A 17,973-nucleotide genomic window follows, 5' to 3' on the forward strand; every position below is an offset into this window, starting at 1 on the left:
AGACAAAGTTACAATGCCGACTTAAGTACAAGAGGACTGACACTCTAACTTTCTATGATTTGAACCTCTCCTGTGAGTCCAGTTTTAGATTCCGATGCTTCACTTCAGGTTTACTGTATACCTTGGGCCTTCTTTTTGACGATGAAACACAGAAATTGCATCCGAATTCAATACAAAAGGCACAGTGCCGACTTAAGTACAAGAGGACTGACACTCTAACTTTCTATGATTTGAACCTCTCCTGTGAGCCCAGTTTTAGATTCCGAAGCTTCACTTCAGGTTTACTGTATACCTTGGACCATCTAATTGACGATGAAGCACAGAAATTGCTTCCGAAGTCAATACAAAATGCACAATGCCGACTTGAGTACAAGAGGACTGACACTCTAAGTTTCTATGAATTGTACCTCTCCTGTGCATCCAGTTTTAGATTCAGATGCTTCACTTCAGGTTTACTGTATACCTTGGACCTTCTTATTGACGATGAAACACAGAAATTGCATCCGAATTTAATACAAGAGGCACAATGCCGACTTAAGTGCAAGGGGACTGACACTCTAACTTTCTATGATTTGAACCTCTCCTGTGAGTCCAGTTTTAGATTCCGATGCTTCACTTCAGGTTTACTGTATCCCTTGGACCTTCTTATTGACGATGAAGCACAGAAATTGCATCCGAATTTGAGACAAAGTTACAATGCCGACTTAAGTACAAGAGGACTGACACTCTGATTTTCTATGATTTGAACCTCTCCTGTGAGTCCAGTTTTAGATTCCGATGCTTCACTTCAGGTTTACTGTATACCTTTGGCCTTCTTTTTGACGATGAAACGCAGAAATTGGATCCGAATTTAATACAAAAGGCACAGTGCCGACTTAAGTACAAGAGGACTGACACTCCAACATTCTATGATTTGAACCTCTCCTGTGAGCCCAGTTTTAGTTTCCGAAGCTTCACTTCAGGTTTACTGTATACCTTGGACCATCTAATTGACGATAAAGCACAGAAATTGCATCGGAATATAAATTCAGAGGGCACAATGCCGATTTAAGTACAAGAGGACTGACACTCTAACTTTGTATGATTTGTACCTCTGGTGTGAGTCCAGTTTTCGATTCCGAAACTTCACTTCAGTTTTACTGTATACCTTGGACCTACTTATTGACGATGAAACACAGAAATTGCATCCGAATTTAATACAAAAGGCACAATGTCGACTTAAGTACAAGAGGACTGACACTCTAACTTTCTATGATTTGTACCTTTCCTGTGAGTCCAGTTTTAGATTCCGATGCTTCACTTCAGGTTTACTGTATACCTTGGACTTTCTTATTGACGATGAAACACAGAAATTGAATCCGAATTTAATACAAAACTCACAATGCCGACTTAAGTACAAGGGGACTGACACTCTAACTTTCTATGATTTGAGCCGCCCCTTTGATTCCAGTTTTAGATTCCGAAGCTTCACTTCAGGTTTACTGTATACCATGGACCTTCTTATTGACGATGAAGCACAGAAATTGCATCCGAATTTAATACAAAAGGCACAATGCCGACTTAAGTACAAGGGGACTGACACTCTAACTTTCTATGATTTGAACCTCTCCTGTGAGTCCAGTTTTACATTCCGATGCTTCACTTCTGGTATACTGCATACCTTGGACCTTCTTATTGACGATGAAACACAGAAATTGCGTCCGAATATAATTCAAAAGGCACAATGCCGACTTAAGTGCAAGGGGACTGACACTCTAACTTTCCATGATTTGAACCTCTTCTGTGAATCCAGTTTAAATTCCGATGCTTCACTTCAGGTTTACTGTATCCCTTGGACCTTCTTATTGACGAAGAAGCACAGAAATTGCATCCGAATTTAAGACAAAGTTACAATGCCGACTTAAGTGCAAGAGGACTGACACTCTAATTTTCTATGATTTGAACCTCTCCTGTGAGTCCAGTTTTAGATTCCGATGCTTCACTTCAGGTTTACTGTATACCTTGGACCTTCTTATTCACGATGTAACACCGAAATTGCATCCGAATTTAATACAAGAGGCACAATGCCGACTTAAGTACAAGGGGACTGACACTCTAACTTTCTATGATTTGAACCTCTCCTGTGAGTCCAGTTTTAGATTCCGATGCTTCACTTCAGGTTTACTGTATCCCTTGGACCTTCTTATTGACGATGAAGCACAGAAATTGCATCCGAATTTAAGACAAAGTTACAATGACGACTTAAGTACAAGAGGACTGACACTCTAATTTTCTATGATTTGAACCTCTCCTGTGAGTCCAGTTTTAGATTCCGATGCTTCACTTCAGGTTTACTGTATACCTTGGGCCTTCTTTTTGACGATGAAACACAGAAATTGCATCCGAATTCAATACAAAAGGCACAGTGCCTACTTAAGTACAAGAGGACTGACACTCTAACTTTCTATGATTTGAACCTCTCCTGTGAGCCCAGTTTTAGATTCCGAAGCTTCACTTCAGGTTTACTGTATACCTTGGACCATCTAATTGACGATGAAGCACAGAAATTGCTTCCGAATTCAATACAAAATGCACAATGCCGACTTGAGTACAAGAGGACTGACACTCTAAGTTTCTATGAATTGTACCTCTCCTGTGCATCCAGTTTTAGATTCCGATGCTTCACTTCAGGTTTACTGTATACCTTGACCTTCTTATTGACGATGAAACACAGAAATTGCATCCGAATTTAATACAAGAGGCACAATGCCGACTTAAGTGCAAGGGGACTGACACTCTAACTTTCTATGATTTGAACCTCTCCTGTGAGTCCAGTTTTAGATTCCGATGCTTCACTTCAGGTTAACTGTATCCCTTGTACCTTCTTATTGACGAAGAAGCACAGAAATTGCATCCGAATTTAAGACAAAGTGACAATGCCGATATAAGTACAAGAGGACTGACACTCTAATTTTCTATGATTTGAACCTCTCCTGTGAGTCCAGGTTTAGATTCCGATGCTTCTCTTCAGGTTTACAGTATACCTTTGACCTTCTTATTCACGATGTAACACCGAAATTGCATCCGCATTTAATACAAAAGGCACAATGCCGACTTGAGTACAAGAGGACTGACACTACAACTTTCTATGATTTGAACCTCTCCTGTGAGCCCAGTTTTAGATTCCGAAGCTTCACTTCAGGTTTACTGTATACCTTGGACCTTCTTATTGACGATGAAGCACAGAAATTACATCGGAATTAAATTCAAAAGGCACAATGTCGACTTAAGTACAAGAGGACTGACACTCCAACTTTCTATGATTTGAACCTCTCCCGTGAGTCCAGTTTTAGTTTTCGATGCCTCACTTCAGGTTTACTGAATACCTTGGACCTTCTTATCGACGATGAAACACAGAAATTGCATCCGAATTTAATACAAAATGCACAATGCCGACCTGAGTACAAGAGGACTGACACTCTAAGTTTCTATGATTTGTACCTCTCCTGTGCATCCAGTTTTAGATTACGATGCTTCACTTCAGGTTTACTGTATACCTTGTACCTTGTTATTGACGATGAAACACAGAAATTGCATCCGAATTTAATACAAGAGGCACAATGCCGACTTAAGTACAAGGGGACTGACACTCTAACTTTCTATGATTTGAACCTCTCCTGTGAGTCCAGTTTTAGATTCCGATGCTTCACTTCAGGTTAACTGTATCCCTTGTACCTTCTTATTGACGAAGAAGCACAGAAATTGCATCCGAATTTAAGACAAAGTGACAATGCCGATATAAGTACAAGAGGACTGACACTCTAATTTTCTATGATTTGAACCTCTCCTGTGAGTCCAGGTTTAGATTCCGATGCTTCTCTTCAGGTTTACAGTATACCTTTGACCTTCTTATTCACGATGTAACACCGAAATTGCATCCGCATTTAATACAAAAGGCACAATGCCGACTTGAGTACAAGAGGACTGACACTACAACTTTCTATGATTTGAACCTCTCCTGTGAGCCCAGTTTTAGATTCCGAAGCTTCACTTCAGGTTTACTGTATACCTTGGACCTTCTTATTGACGATGAAGCACAGAAATTACATCGGAATTAAATTCAAAAGGCACAATGTCGACTTAAGTACAAGAGGACTGACACTCCAACTTTCTATGATTTGAACCTCTCCCGTGAGTCCAGTTTTAGTTTTCGATGCCTCACTTCAGGTTTACTGAATACCTTGGACCTTCTTATCGACGATGAAACACAGAAATTGCATCCGAATTTAATACAAAATGCACAATGCCGACCTGAGTACAAGAGGACTGACACTCTAAGTTTCTATGATTTGTACCTCTCCTGTGCATCCAGTTTTAGATTACGATGCTTCACTTCAGGTTTACTGTATACCTTGTACCTTGTTGTTGACGATGAAACACAGAAATTGCATCCGAATTTAATACAAGAGGCACAATGCCGACTTAAGTACAAGGGGACTGACACTCTAACTTTCTATGATTTGAACCTCTCCTGTGAGTCCAGTTTTAGATTCCGATGCTTCACTTCAGGTTTACTGTATCCCTTGGACCTTCTTATTGACGATGAAGCACAGAAATTGCATCCGAATTTAAACAAAGTTACAATGCCGACTTAAGTACAAGAGGACTGACACTCTAATTTTCTATGATTTGAACCTCTCCTGTGCGTCCAGTTTTAGATTCCGATGCTTCACTTCAGGTTTACTGTATACCTTGGGCCTTCTTTTTGACGATGAAACACAGAAATTGCATCCGAATTCAATACAATAGGCACAGTGCCGACTTAAGTACAAGAGGACTGACACTCTAACTTTCTATGATTTGAACCTCTCCTGTGAGCCCAGTTTTAGATTCGGAAGCTTCACTTCAGGTTTACTGTATACCTTGGACCATCTAATTGACGATGAAGCACAGAAATTGCATCCGAATTTGAGACAAAGTTACAATGCCGACTTAAGTACAGGAGGACTGACACTCTGATTTTCTATGATTTGAACCTCTCCTGTGAGTCCAGTTTTAGATTCCGATGCTTCACTTCAGGTTTACTGTATACCTTGGACCTTCTTATTGACGATGAAACACAGAAATTGCATCCGAATTTAATACAAGAGGCACAATGCCGACTTAAGTGCAAGGGGACTGACACTCTAACTTTCTATGATTTGAACCTCTCCTGTGAGTCCAGTTTTAGATTCCGATGCTTCACTTCAGGTTTACTGTATCCCTTGGACCTTCTTATTGACGATGAAGCACAGAAATTGCATCCGAATTTGAGACAAAGTTACAATGCCGACTTAAGTACAGGAGGACTGACACTCTGATTTTCTATGATTTGAACCTCTCCTGTGAGTCCAGTTTTAGATTCCGATGCTTCACTTCAGGTGTACTGTATACCTTGGGCCTTCTTTTTGACGATGAAACGCAGAAATTGCATCCGAATTTAATACAAAAGGCACAGTGCCGACTTAAGTACAAGAGGACTGACACTCCAACATTCTATGATTTGAACCTCTCCTGTGAGCCCAGTTTTAGATTCCGAAGCTTCACTTCAGGATTACTGTATACCTTGGACCATCTAATTGACGATAAAGCACAGAAATTGCATCGGAATATAAATTCAAAGGGCACAATGCCGATTTAAGTACAAGAGGACTGACACTCTAACTTTGTATGATTTGTACCTCTCCTGTGAGTCCAGTTTTCGATTCCGAAACTTCACTTCAGGTTTACTGTATACCTTGGACCTACTTATTGACGATGAAACACAGAAATTGCATCCGAATTTAATACAAAAGGCACAATGTCGACTTAGGTACAAGAGGACTGACACTCTAACTTTCTATGATTTGTACCTTACCTGTGAGTCCAGTTTTAGATTCCGATGCTTCACTTCACGTTTAGTGTATCCCTTGGACCTTCTTATTGACGAAGAAGCACAGAAATTGCATCCGAATTTAAGACAAAGTTACAATGCCGACTTAAGTACAAGAGGACTGACACTCTAATTTTCTATGATTTGAACCTCTCCTGTGAGTCCAGTTTTAGATTCCGATGCTTCACTTCAGGTTTACTGTATACCTTGGACCTTCTTATTCACGATGTAACACCGAAATTGCATCCGAATTTAATACAAGAGGCACAATGCCGACTTAAGTACAAGGGGACTGACACTCTAACTTTCTATGATTTGAACCTCTCCTGTGAGTCCAGTTTTAGATTCCGATGCTTCACTTCAGGTTTACTGTATCCCTTGGACCTTCTTATTGACGATGAAGCACAGAAATTGCATCCGAATTTAAGACAAAGTTACAATGCCGACTTAAGTACAAGAGGACTGACACTGTAATTTTCTATGATTTGAACCTCTCCTGTGAGTCCAGTTTTAGATTCCGATGCTTCACTTCAGGTTTACTGTATACCTTGGGCCTTCTTTTTGACGATGAAACACAGAAATTGCATCCGAATTCAATACAAAAGGCACAGTGCCTACTTAAGTACAAGAGGACTGACACTCTAACTTTCTATGATTTGAACCTCTCCTGTGAGCCCAGTTTTAGATTCCGAAGCTTCACTTCAGGTTTACTGTATACCTTGGACCATCTAATTGACGATGAAGCACAGAAATTGCTTCCGAATTCAATACAAAATGCACAATGCCGACTTGAGTACAAGAGGACTGACACTCTAAGTTTCTATGAATTGTACCTCTCCTGTGCATCCAGTTTTAGATTCCGATGCTTCACTTCAGGTTTACTGTATACCTTGGACCTTCTTATTGACGATGAAACACAGATATTGCATCCGAATTTAATACAAGAGGCACAATGCCGACTTAAGTGCAAGGGGACTGACTCTCTAACTTTCTATGATTTGAACCTCTCCTGTGAGTCCAGTTTTAGATTCCGATGCTTCACTTCAGGTTAACTGTATCCCTTGTACCTTCTTATTGACGAAGAAGCACAGAAATTGCATCCGAATTTAAGACAAAGTGACAATGCCGATTTAAGTACAAGAGGACTGACACTCTAATTTTCTATGATTTGAACCTCTCCTGTGAGTCCAGTTTTAGATTCCGATGCTTCTCTTCAGGTTTACAGTATACCTTTGACCTTCTTATTCACGATGTAACACCGAAATTGCATCCGCATTTAATACAAAAGGCACAATGCCGACTTAAGTACAAGGGGACTGACACTCTAACTTTCTATGATTTGAACCTCTCCTGTGAGTCCAGTTTTAGATTCCGATGCTTCACTTCAGGTTTACTGAATACCTTGGACCTTCTTATTGACGATGAAACACAGAAATAGCATCCGAATTTAACACAAAAGGTACAATGCCGACTTAAGTACAAGAGGACTGACACTCTAAGTTTCTATGATTTGAACCTCTCCTGTGGGTCCAGATTTAGATTCCGATGCTTTACTTCTGGTTTACTGTATTCCTTGGACATTCATATTGACGATGAAACACAGAAATTGCATCCGAATCTAATACAAAAGGCACAATGCCGACTTAAGTACAAGAGGACTGACACTACAACTTTCTATGATTTGAACCTCTCCTGTGAGCCCAGTTTTAGATTCCGAAGCTTCACTTCAGGTTTACTGTATACCTTGGACCTTCTTATTGACGATGAAGCACAGAAATTACATCGGAATTAAATTCAAAAGGCACAATGTCGACTTAAGTACAAGAGGACTGACACTCCAACTTTCTATGATTTGAACCTCTCCCGTGAGTCCAGTTTTAGTTTTCGATGCCTCACTTCAGGTTTACTGAATACCTTGGACCTTCTTATCGACGATGAAACACAGAAATTGCATCCGAATTTAATACAAAATGCACAATGCCGACTTGAGTACAAGAGGACTGACACTCTAAGTTTCTATGATTTGTACCTCTCCTGTGCATCCAGTTTTAGATTACGATGCTTCACTTCAGGTTTACTGTATACCTTGTACCTTGTTATTGACGATGAAACACAGTAATTGCATCCGAATTTAATACAAGAGGCACAATGCCGACTTAAGTACAAGGGGACTGACACTCTAACTTTCTATGATTTGAACCTCTCCTGTGAGTCCAGTTTTAGATTCCGATGCTTCACTTCAGGTTTACTGTATCCCTTGGACCTTCTTATTTACGATGAAGCACAGAAATTGCATCCGAATTTAAACAAAGTTACAATGCCGACTTAAGTACAAGAGGACTGACACTCTAATTTTCTATGATTTGAACCTCTCCTGTGCGTCCAGTTTTAGATTCCGATGCTTCACTTCAGGTTTACTGTATACCTTGGGCCTTCTTTTTGACGATGAAACACAGAAATTGCATCCGAATTCAATACAATAGGCACAGTGCCGACTTAAGTACAAGAGGACTGACACTCTAACTTTCTATGATTTGAACCTCTCCTGTGAGCCCAGTTTTAGATTCGGAAGCTTCACTTCAGGTTTACTGTATACCTTGGACCATCTAATTGACGATGAAGCACAGAAATTGCTTCCGAATTCAATACAAAATGCACAATGCCGACTTGAGTACAAGAGGACTGACACTCTAAGTTTCTATGAATTGTACCTCTCCTGTGCATCCAGTTTTAGATTCCGATGCTTCACTTCTGGTTTACTGTATACCTTGGACCTTCTTATTGACGATGAAACACAGAAATTGCATCCGAATTTAATACAAGAGGCACAATGCCGACTTAAGTGCAAGGGGACTGACACTCTAACTTTCTATGATTTGAACCTCTCCTGTGAGTCCAGTTTTAGATTCCGATGCTTCACTTCAGGTTTACTGTATCCCTTGGACCTTCTTATTGACGATGAAGCACAGAAATTGCATCCGAATTTGAGACAAAGTTACAATGCCGACTTAAGTACAGGAGGACTGACACTCTGATTTTCTATGATTTGAACCTCTCCTGTGAGTCCAGTTTTAGATTCCGATGCTTCACTTCAGGTTTACTGTATACCTTGGGCCTTCTTTTTGACGATGAAACGCAGAAATTGCATCCGAATTTAATACAAAATGCACAGTGCCGACTTAAGTACAAGAGGACTGACACTCCAACATTCTATGATTTGAACCTCTCCTGTGAGCCCAGTTTTAGATTCCGAAGCTTCACTTCAGGATTACTGTATACCTTGGACCATCTAATTGACGATAAAGCACAGAAATTGCATCGGAATATAAATTCAAAGGGCACAATGCCGATTTAAGTACAAGAGGACTGACACTCTAACTTTGTATGATTTGTACCTCTCCTGTGAGTCCAGTTTTCGATTCCGAAACTTCACTTCAGGTTTACTGTATACCTTGGACCTACTTATTGACGATGAAACACAGAAATTGCATCCGAATTTAATACAAAAGGCACAATGTCGACTTAAGTACAAGAGGACTGACACTCTAACTTTCTATGATTTGTACCTTTCCTGTGAGTCCAGTTTTAGATTCCGATGCTTCACTTCACGTTTACTGTATCCCTTGGACCGTCTTATTGACGAAGAAGCACAGAAATTGCATCCGAATTTAAGACAAAGTTACTATGCCGACTTAAGTACAAGAGGACTGACACTCTAATTTTCTATGATTTGAACCTCTCCTGTGAGTCCAGTTTTAGATTCCGATGCTTCACTTCAGGTTTACTGTATACCTTGGACCTTCTTATTCACGATGTAACACCGAAATTGCATCCGAATTTAATACAAGAAGCACAATGCCGACTTAAGTACAAGGGGACTGACACTCTAACTTTCTATGATTTGAACCTCTCCTGTGAGTCCAGTTTTAGATTCCGATGCTTCACTTCAGGTTTACTGTATCCCTTGGACCTTCTTATTGACGATGAAGCACAGAAATTGCATCCGAATTTAAGACAAAGTTACAATGCCGACTTAAGTACAAGAGGACTGACACTCTAATTTTCTATGATTTGAACCTCTCCTGTGAGTCCAGTTTTAGATTCCGATGCTTCACTTCAGGTTTACTGTATACCTTGGGCCTTCTTTTTGACGATGAAACACAGAAATTGCATCCGAATTCAATACAAAAGGCACAGTGCCTACTTAAGTACAAGAGGACTGACACTCTAACTTTCTATGATTTGAACCTCTCCTGTGAGCCCAGTTTTAGATTCCGAAGCTTCACTTCAGGTTTACTGTATACCTTGGACCATCTAATTGACGATGAAGCACAGAAATTGCTTCCGAATTCAATACAAAATGCACAATGCCGACTTGAGTACAAGAGGACTGACACTCTAAGTTTCTATGAATTGTACCTCTCCTGTGCATCCAGTTTTAGATTCCGATGCTTCACTTCAGGTTTACTGTATACCTTGGACCTTCTTATTGACGATGAAACACAGAAATTGCATCCGAATTTAATACAAGAGGCACAATGCCGACTTAAGTGCAAGGGGACTGACACTCTAACTTTCTATGATTTGAACCTCTCCTGTGAGTCCAGTTTTAGATTCCGATGCTTCACTTCAGTTTAACTGTATCCCTTGTACCTTCTTATTGACGAAGAAGCACAGAAATTGCATCCGAATTTAAGACAAAGTGACAATGCCGATTTAAGTACAAGAGGACTGACACTCTAATTTTCTATGATTTGAACCTCTCCTGTGAGTCCAGGTTTAGATTCCGATGCTTCTCTTCAGGTTTACAGTATACCTTTGACCTTCTTATTCACGATGTAACACCGAAATTGCATCCGCATTTAATACAAAAGGCACAATGCCGACTTAAGTACAAGGGGACTGACACTCTAACTTTCTATGATTTGAACCTCTCCTGTGAGTACAGTTTTAGATTCCGATGCTTCACTTCAGGTTTACTGAATACCTTGGACCTTCTTATTGACGATGAAACACAGAAATAGCATCCGAATTTAACACAAAAGGTACAATGCCGACTTAAGTACAAGAGGACTGACACTCTAAGTTTCTATGATTTGAACCTCTCCTGTGGGTCCAGATTTAGATTCCGATGCTTTACTTCTGGTTTACTGTATTCCTTGGACATTCATATTGACGATGAAACACAGAAATTGCATCCGAATCTAATACAAAAGGCACAATGCCGACTTAAGTACAAGAGGACTGACACTACAACTTTCTATGATTTGAACCTCTCCTGTGAGCCCAGTTTTAGATTCCGAAGCTTCACTTCAGGTTTACTGTATACCTTGGACCTTCTTATTGACGATGAAGCACAGAAATTACATCGGAATTAAATTCAAAAGGCACAATGTCTACTTAAGTACAAGAGGACTGACACTCCAACTTTCTATGATTTGAACCTCTCCCGTGAGTCCAGTTTTAGTTTTCGATGCCTCACTTCAGGTTTACTGAATACCTTGGACCTTCTTATCGACGATGAAACACAGAAATTGCATCCGAATTTAATACAAAATGCACAATGCCGACTTGAGTACAAGATGACTGACACTCTAAGTTTCTATGATTTGTACCTCTCCTGTGCATCCAGTTTTAGATTACGATGCTTCACTTCAGGTTTACTGTATACCTTGTACCTTGTTATTGACGATGAAACACAGAAATTGCATCCGAATTTAATACAAGAGGCACAATGCCGACTTAAGTACAAGGGGACTGACACTCTAACTTTCTATGATTTGAACCTCTCCTGTGAGTTCAGTTTTAGATTCCGATGCTTCACTTCAGGTTTACTGTATCCCTTGGACCTTCTTATTGACGATGAAGCACAGAAATTGCATCCGAATTTAAACAAAGTTACAATGCCGACTTAAGTACAAGAGGACTGACACTCTAATTTTCTATGATTTGAACCTCTCCTGTGCGTCCAGTTTTAGATTCCGATGCTTCACTTCAGGTTTACTGTATACCTTGGGCCTTCTTTTTGACGATGAAACACAGAAATTGCATCCGAATTCAATACAATAGGCACAGTGCCGACTTAAGTACAAGAGGACTGACACTCTAACTTTCTATGATTTGAACCTCTCCTGTGAGCCCAGTTTTAGATTCGGAAGCTTCACTTCAGGTTTACTGTATACCTTGGACCATCTAATTGACGATGAAGCACAGAAATTGCTTCCGAATTCAATACAAAATGCACAATGCCGACTTGAGTACAAGAGGACTGACACTCTAAGTTTCTATGAATTGTACCTCTCCTGTGCATCCAGTTTTAGATTCCGATGCTTCACTTCAGGTTTACTGTATACCTTGGACCTTCTTACTGACGATGAAACACAGAAATTGCATCCGAATTTAATACAAGAGGCACAATGCCGACTTAAGTGCAAGGGGACTGACACTCTAACTTTCTATGATTTGAACCTCTCCTGTGAGTCCAGTTTTAGATTCCGATGCTTCACTTCAGGTTTACTGTATCCCTTGGACCTTCTTATTGACGATGAAGCACAGAAATTGCATCCGAATTTGAGACAAAGTTACAATGCCGACTTAAGTACAGGAGGACTGACACTCTGATTTTCTATGATTTGAACCTCTCCTGTGAGTCCAGTTTTAGATTCCGATGCTTCACTTCAGGTTTACTGTATACCTTGGGCCTTCTTTTTGACGATGAAACGCAGAAATTGCATCCGAATTTAATACAAAAGGCACAGTGCCGACTTAAGTACAAGAGGACTGACACTCCAACATTCTATGATTTGAACCTCTCCTGTGAGCCCAGTTTTAGATTCCGAAGCTTCACTTCAGGATTACTGTATACCTTGGACCATCTAATTGACGATAAAGCACAGAAATTGCATCGGAATATAAATTCAAAGGGCACAATGCCGATTTAAGTACAAGAGGACTGACACTCTAACTTTGTATGATTTGTACCTCTCCTGTGAGTCCAGTTTTCGATTCCGAAACTTCACTTCAGGTTTACTGTATACCTTGGACCTACTTATTGACGATGAAACACAGAAATTGCATCCGAATTTAATACAAAAGGCACAATGTCGACTTAAGTACAAGAGGACTGACACTCTAACTTTCTATGATTTGTACCTTTCCTGTGAGTCCAGTTTTAGATTCCGATGCTTCACTTCACGTTTACTGTATACCTTGGACCTTCTTATTGACGATGAAACACAGAAATTGAATCCGAATTTAATACAAAACTCACAATGCCGACTTAAGTACAAGGGGACTGACACTCTAACTTTCTATGATTTGAGCCGCCCCTTTGAGTCCAGTTTTAGATTCCGAAGCTTCACTTCAGGTTTACTGTATACCATGGAACTTCTTATTGACGATGAAGAACAGAAATTGCATCCGAATTTAATACAAAAGGCACAATGCCGACTTAAGTACAAGGGGACTGACACTCTAACTTTCTATGATTTGAACCTCTCCTGTGAGTCCAGTTTTACATTCCGATGCTTCACTTCTGGTATACTGCATACCTTGGACCTTCTTATTGACGATGAAACACAGAAATTGCGTCCGAATATAATACAAAAGGCACAATGCCGACTAAAGTGCAAGGCGACTGACACTCTAACTTTCCATGATTTGAACCTCTTCTGTGAGTCCAGTTTTAGATTCCGATGCTTCACTTCAGGTTTACTGTATCCCTTGGTCCTTCTTATTGACGAAGAAGCACAGAAAGTGCATCCGAATTTAAGACAAAGTTACAATGCCGACTTAAGTACAAGAGGACTGACACTCTAATTTTCTATGATTTGAACCTCTCCTGTGAGTCCAGTTTTAGATTCCGATGCTTCACTTCAGGTTTACTGTATCCCTTGGACCTTCTTATTGACGATGAAGCACAGAAATTGCATCCGAATTTGAGACAAAGTTACAATGCCGACTTAAGTACAGGAGGACTGACACTCTGATTTTCTATGATTTGAACCTCTCCTGTGAGTCCAGTTTTAGATTCCGATGCTTCACTTCAGGTTTACTGTATACCTTGGGCCTTCTTTTTGACGATGAAACACAGAAATTGCATCCGAATTTAATACAAAAGGCACAGTGCCGACTTAAGTACAAGAGGACTGACACTCCAACATTCTATGATTTGAACCTCTCCTGTGAGCCCAGTTTTAGATTCCGAAGCTTCACTTCAGGTTTACTGTATACCTTGGACCATCTAATTGACGATAAAGCACAGAAATTGCATCGGAATATAAATTCAATATGCACAATGCCGATTTAAGTTCAAAAGGACTGACACTCTAACTTTGTATGATTTGTACCTCTCCTGTGAGTACAGTTTTCGATTCCGAAACTTCACTTCAGGTTTACTGTATACCTTGGACCTACTTATTGACGATGAAACACAGAAATTGCATCCGAATTTAATACAAAAGGCACAATGTCGACTTAAGTACAAGAGGACTAACACTCTAACTTTCAATGATTTGTACCTTTCCTGTGAGTCCAGTTTTAGATTCCGATGCTTCACTTCAGGTTTACTGTATACCTTGGACCTTCTTATTGACGATGAAACACAGAAATTGAATCCGAATTTAATACAAAACTCACAATGCCGACTTAAGTACAAGGGGACTGACACTCTAACTTTCTATGATTTGAGCCGCCCCTTTGAGTCCAGTTTTAGATTCCGAAGCTTCACTTCAGGTTTACTGTATACCATGGACCTTCTTATTGACGATGAAGCACAGAAATTGCATCCGAATTTAATACAACAGGCACAATACCGACATAAGTACAAGGGGACTGACACTCTAACTTTCTATGATTTGAACCTCTCCTGTGAGTCCAGTTTTAGATTCCGATGTTTCACTTCAGGTTTACTGTATACCCTGGACCTCCTTATTGACGATGAAGTACATAAATTGCATCGGAATTAAATTCAAAACCCACAATGCCGACTTAAGTACAAGAGGACTGACACTCTAACTTTCTATGATTTGAACCTCTCCTGTGAGTCCAGTTTTACATTCCGATGCTTCACTTCTGGTATACTGCATACCTTGGACCTTCTTATTGACGATGAAACACAGAAATTGCGTCCGAATATAATACAAAAGGCACAATGCCGACTTAAGTGCAAGGGGACTGACACTCTAACTTTCCATGATTTGAACCTCTTCTGTGAGTCCAGTTTTAGATTCCGATGCTTCACTTCAGGTTTACTGTATCCCTTGGACCTTCTTATTGACGATGAAGCACAGAAATTGCATCCGAATTTAAGACAAAGTTACAATGCCGACTTAAGTACAAGAGGACTGACACTCTAATTTTCTATGATTTGAACCTCTCCTGTGAGTCCAGTTTTAGATTCCGATGCTTCACTTCAGGTTTACTGTATACCTTGGACCTTCTTATTCACGATGTAACACCGAAATTGCATCCGAATTTAATACAAGAGGCACAATGCCGACTTAAGTACAAGGGGACTGACACTCTAACTTTCTATGATTTGAACCTCTCCTGTGAGTCCAGTTTTAGATTCCGATGCTTCACTTCAGGTTTACTGTATCCCTTGGACCTTCTTATTGACGATGAAGCACAGAAATTGCATCCGAATTTAAGACAAAGTTACAATGCCGACTTAAGTACAAGAGGACTGACACTCTAATTTTCTATGATTTGAACCTCTCCTGTGAGTCCAGTTTTAGATTCCGATGCATCACTTCAGGTTTACTGTATACCTTGGGCCTTCGTTTTGACGATGAAACACAGAAATTGCATTCGAATTCAATACAAAAGGCACAGTGCCGACTTAAGTACAAGAGGACTGACACTCTAACTTTCTATGATTTGAACCTCTCCTGTGAGCCCCGTTTTAGATTCCGATACTTCACTTCAGGTTTACTGTATACCTTGGACCATCTAATTGACGATGAAGCACAGAAATTGCTTCCGAATTCAATACAAAATGCACAATGCCGACTTGAGTACAAGAGGACTGACACTCTAAGTTTCTATGAATTGTACCTCTCCTGTGCATCCAGTTTTAGATTCCGATGCTTCACTTCAGGTTTACTGTATACCTTGGACCTTCTTATTGACGATGAAACACAGAAATTGCATCCGACTTTAATACAAGAGGCACAATGCCGACTTAAGTGCAAGGGGACTGACACTCTAACTTTCTATGATTTGAACCTCTCCTGTGAGTCCAGTTTTAGATTCCGATGCTTCACTTCAGGTTTACTGTATACCTTGGACCTTCTTATTGACGATGAAACACAGAAATTGAATCCGAATTTAATACAAAACTCACAATGCCGACTTAAGTACAAGGGGACTGACACTCTAACTTTCTATGAGTTGAGCCGCCCCTTTGAGTCCAGTTTTAGATTCCGAAGCTTCACTTCAGGTTTACTGTATACCATGGACCTTCTTATTGACGATGAAGCACAGAAATTGCATCCGAATTTAATACAACAGGCACAATACCGACATAAGTACAAGGGGACTGACACTCTAACTTTCTATGATTTGAACCTCTCCTGTGAGTCCAGTTTTAGATTCCGATGTTTCACTTCAGGTTTACTGTATACCCTGGACCTCCTTATTGACGATGAAGTACATAAATTGCATCGGAATTAAATTCAAAAGGCACAATGCCGACTTAAGTACAAGAGGACTGACACTCTAACTTTCTATGATTTGAACCTCTCCTGTGAGTCCAGTTTTACATTCCGATGCTTCACTTCTGGTATACTGCATACCTTGGACCTTCTTATTGACGATGAAACACAGAAATTGCGTCCGAATATAATACAAAAGGCACAATGCCGACTTAAGTGCAAGGGGACTGACACTCTAATTTTCCATGATTTGAACCTCTTCTGTGAGTCCAGTTTTAGATTCCGATGCTTCACTTCAGGTTTACTGTATCCCTTGGACCTTCTTATTGACGAAGAAGCACAGAAATTGCATCCGAATTTAAGACAAAGTTACAATGCCGACTTAAGTACAAGAGGACTGACACTCTAATTTTCTATGATTTGAACCTCTCCTGTGAGTCCAGTTTTAGATTCCGATGCTTCACTTCAGGTTTACTGTAAACCTTGGACCTTCTTATTCACGATGTAACACCGAAATTGCATCCGAATTTAATACAAAAGGCACAATGCCGACTTAAGTACAAGGGGACTGACACTCTAACTTTATATTATTTGAACCTCTCCTGTGAGTCCACTTTTAGATTCCGATGCTTCACTTCAGGTTTACTGAATACCTTGGACCTTCTTATTGACGATGAAACACAGAAATAGCATCCGAATTTAATACAAAAGGCACAATGCGACTTAAGTACAAGAGGACTGACACTCTAAGTTTCTATGATTTGAACCTCTCCTGTGGGTCCAGATGTAGATTCCGATGCTTCACTTCAGGTTTACTGTATGCCTTGGACATTCTTATTGACGATGAAACACAGAAATTGCATCCGAATTTGATACAAAAGGCACAATGCCGACTTAAGTACAAGAGGCCTGACACTCTAACTTTCTATGTTTTGAACCACTCCTGTGAGTCCAGTTTTAGATTCCGATGCTTCACTTCAGGTTTACTAAATACCTTGGACCTTCTTATTGACGATGAAACACAGAAATTGCATCCGAACTTAATGCAAAAGGCACAATGCCGACTTAAGTACAAGAGGACTGACACTCTAAGTTTCTATGATTTGAAACTCTCCTGTGGTTCCAGATTTAGATTCCGATGCTTCACTTCAGGTTTACTGTATGCCATGGACATTCATATTGACGATGAAACACAGAAATTGCATCCGAATCTAATACAAAAGGCACAATGCCGACTTAAGTACAAGAGGACTGACACTCTAACTTTCTATGATTTGAACCTCTCCTGTGAGCCCAGTTTTAGATTCCGAAGCTTCACTTCAGGTTTACTGTATACCTTGGACCTTCTTATTGACGATGAAGCACAGAAATTACATCGGAATTAAATTCAAAAGGCACAATGTCGACTTAAGTACAAGAGGCCTGACA

This window comes from Schistocerca serialis, unplaced genomic scaffold (assembly GCF_023864345.2).
Source record: "Schistocerca serialis cubense isolate TAMUIC-IGC-003099 unplaced genomic scaffold, iqSchSeri2.2 HiC_scaffold_1362, whole genome shotgun sequence".
Lineage (NCBI taxonomy): Eukaryota > Metazoa > Arthropoda > Insecta > Orthoptera > Acrididae > Schistocerca > Schistocerca serialis.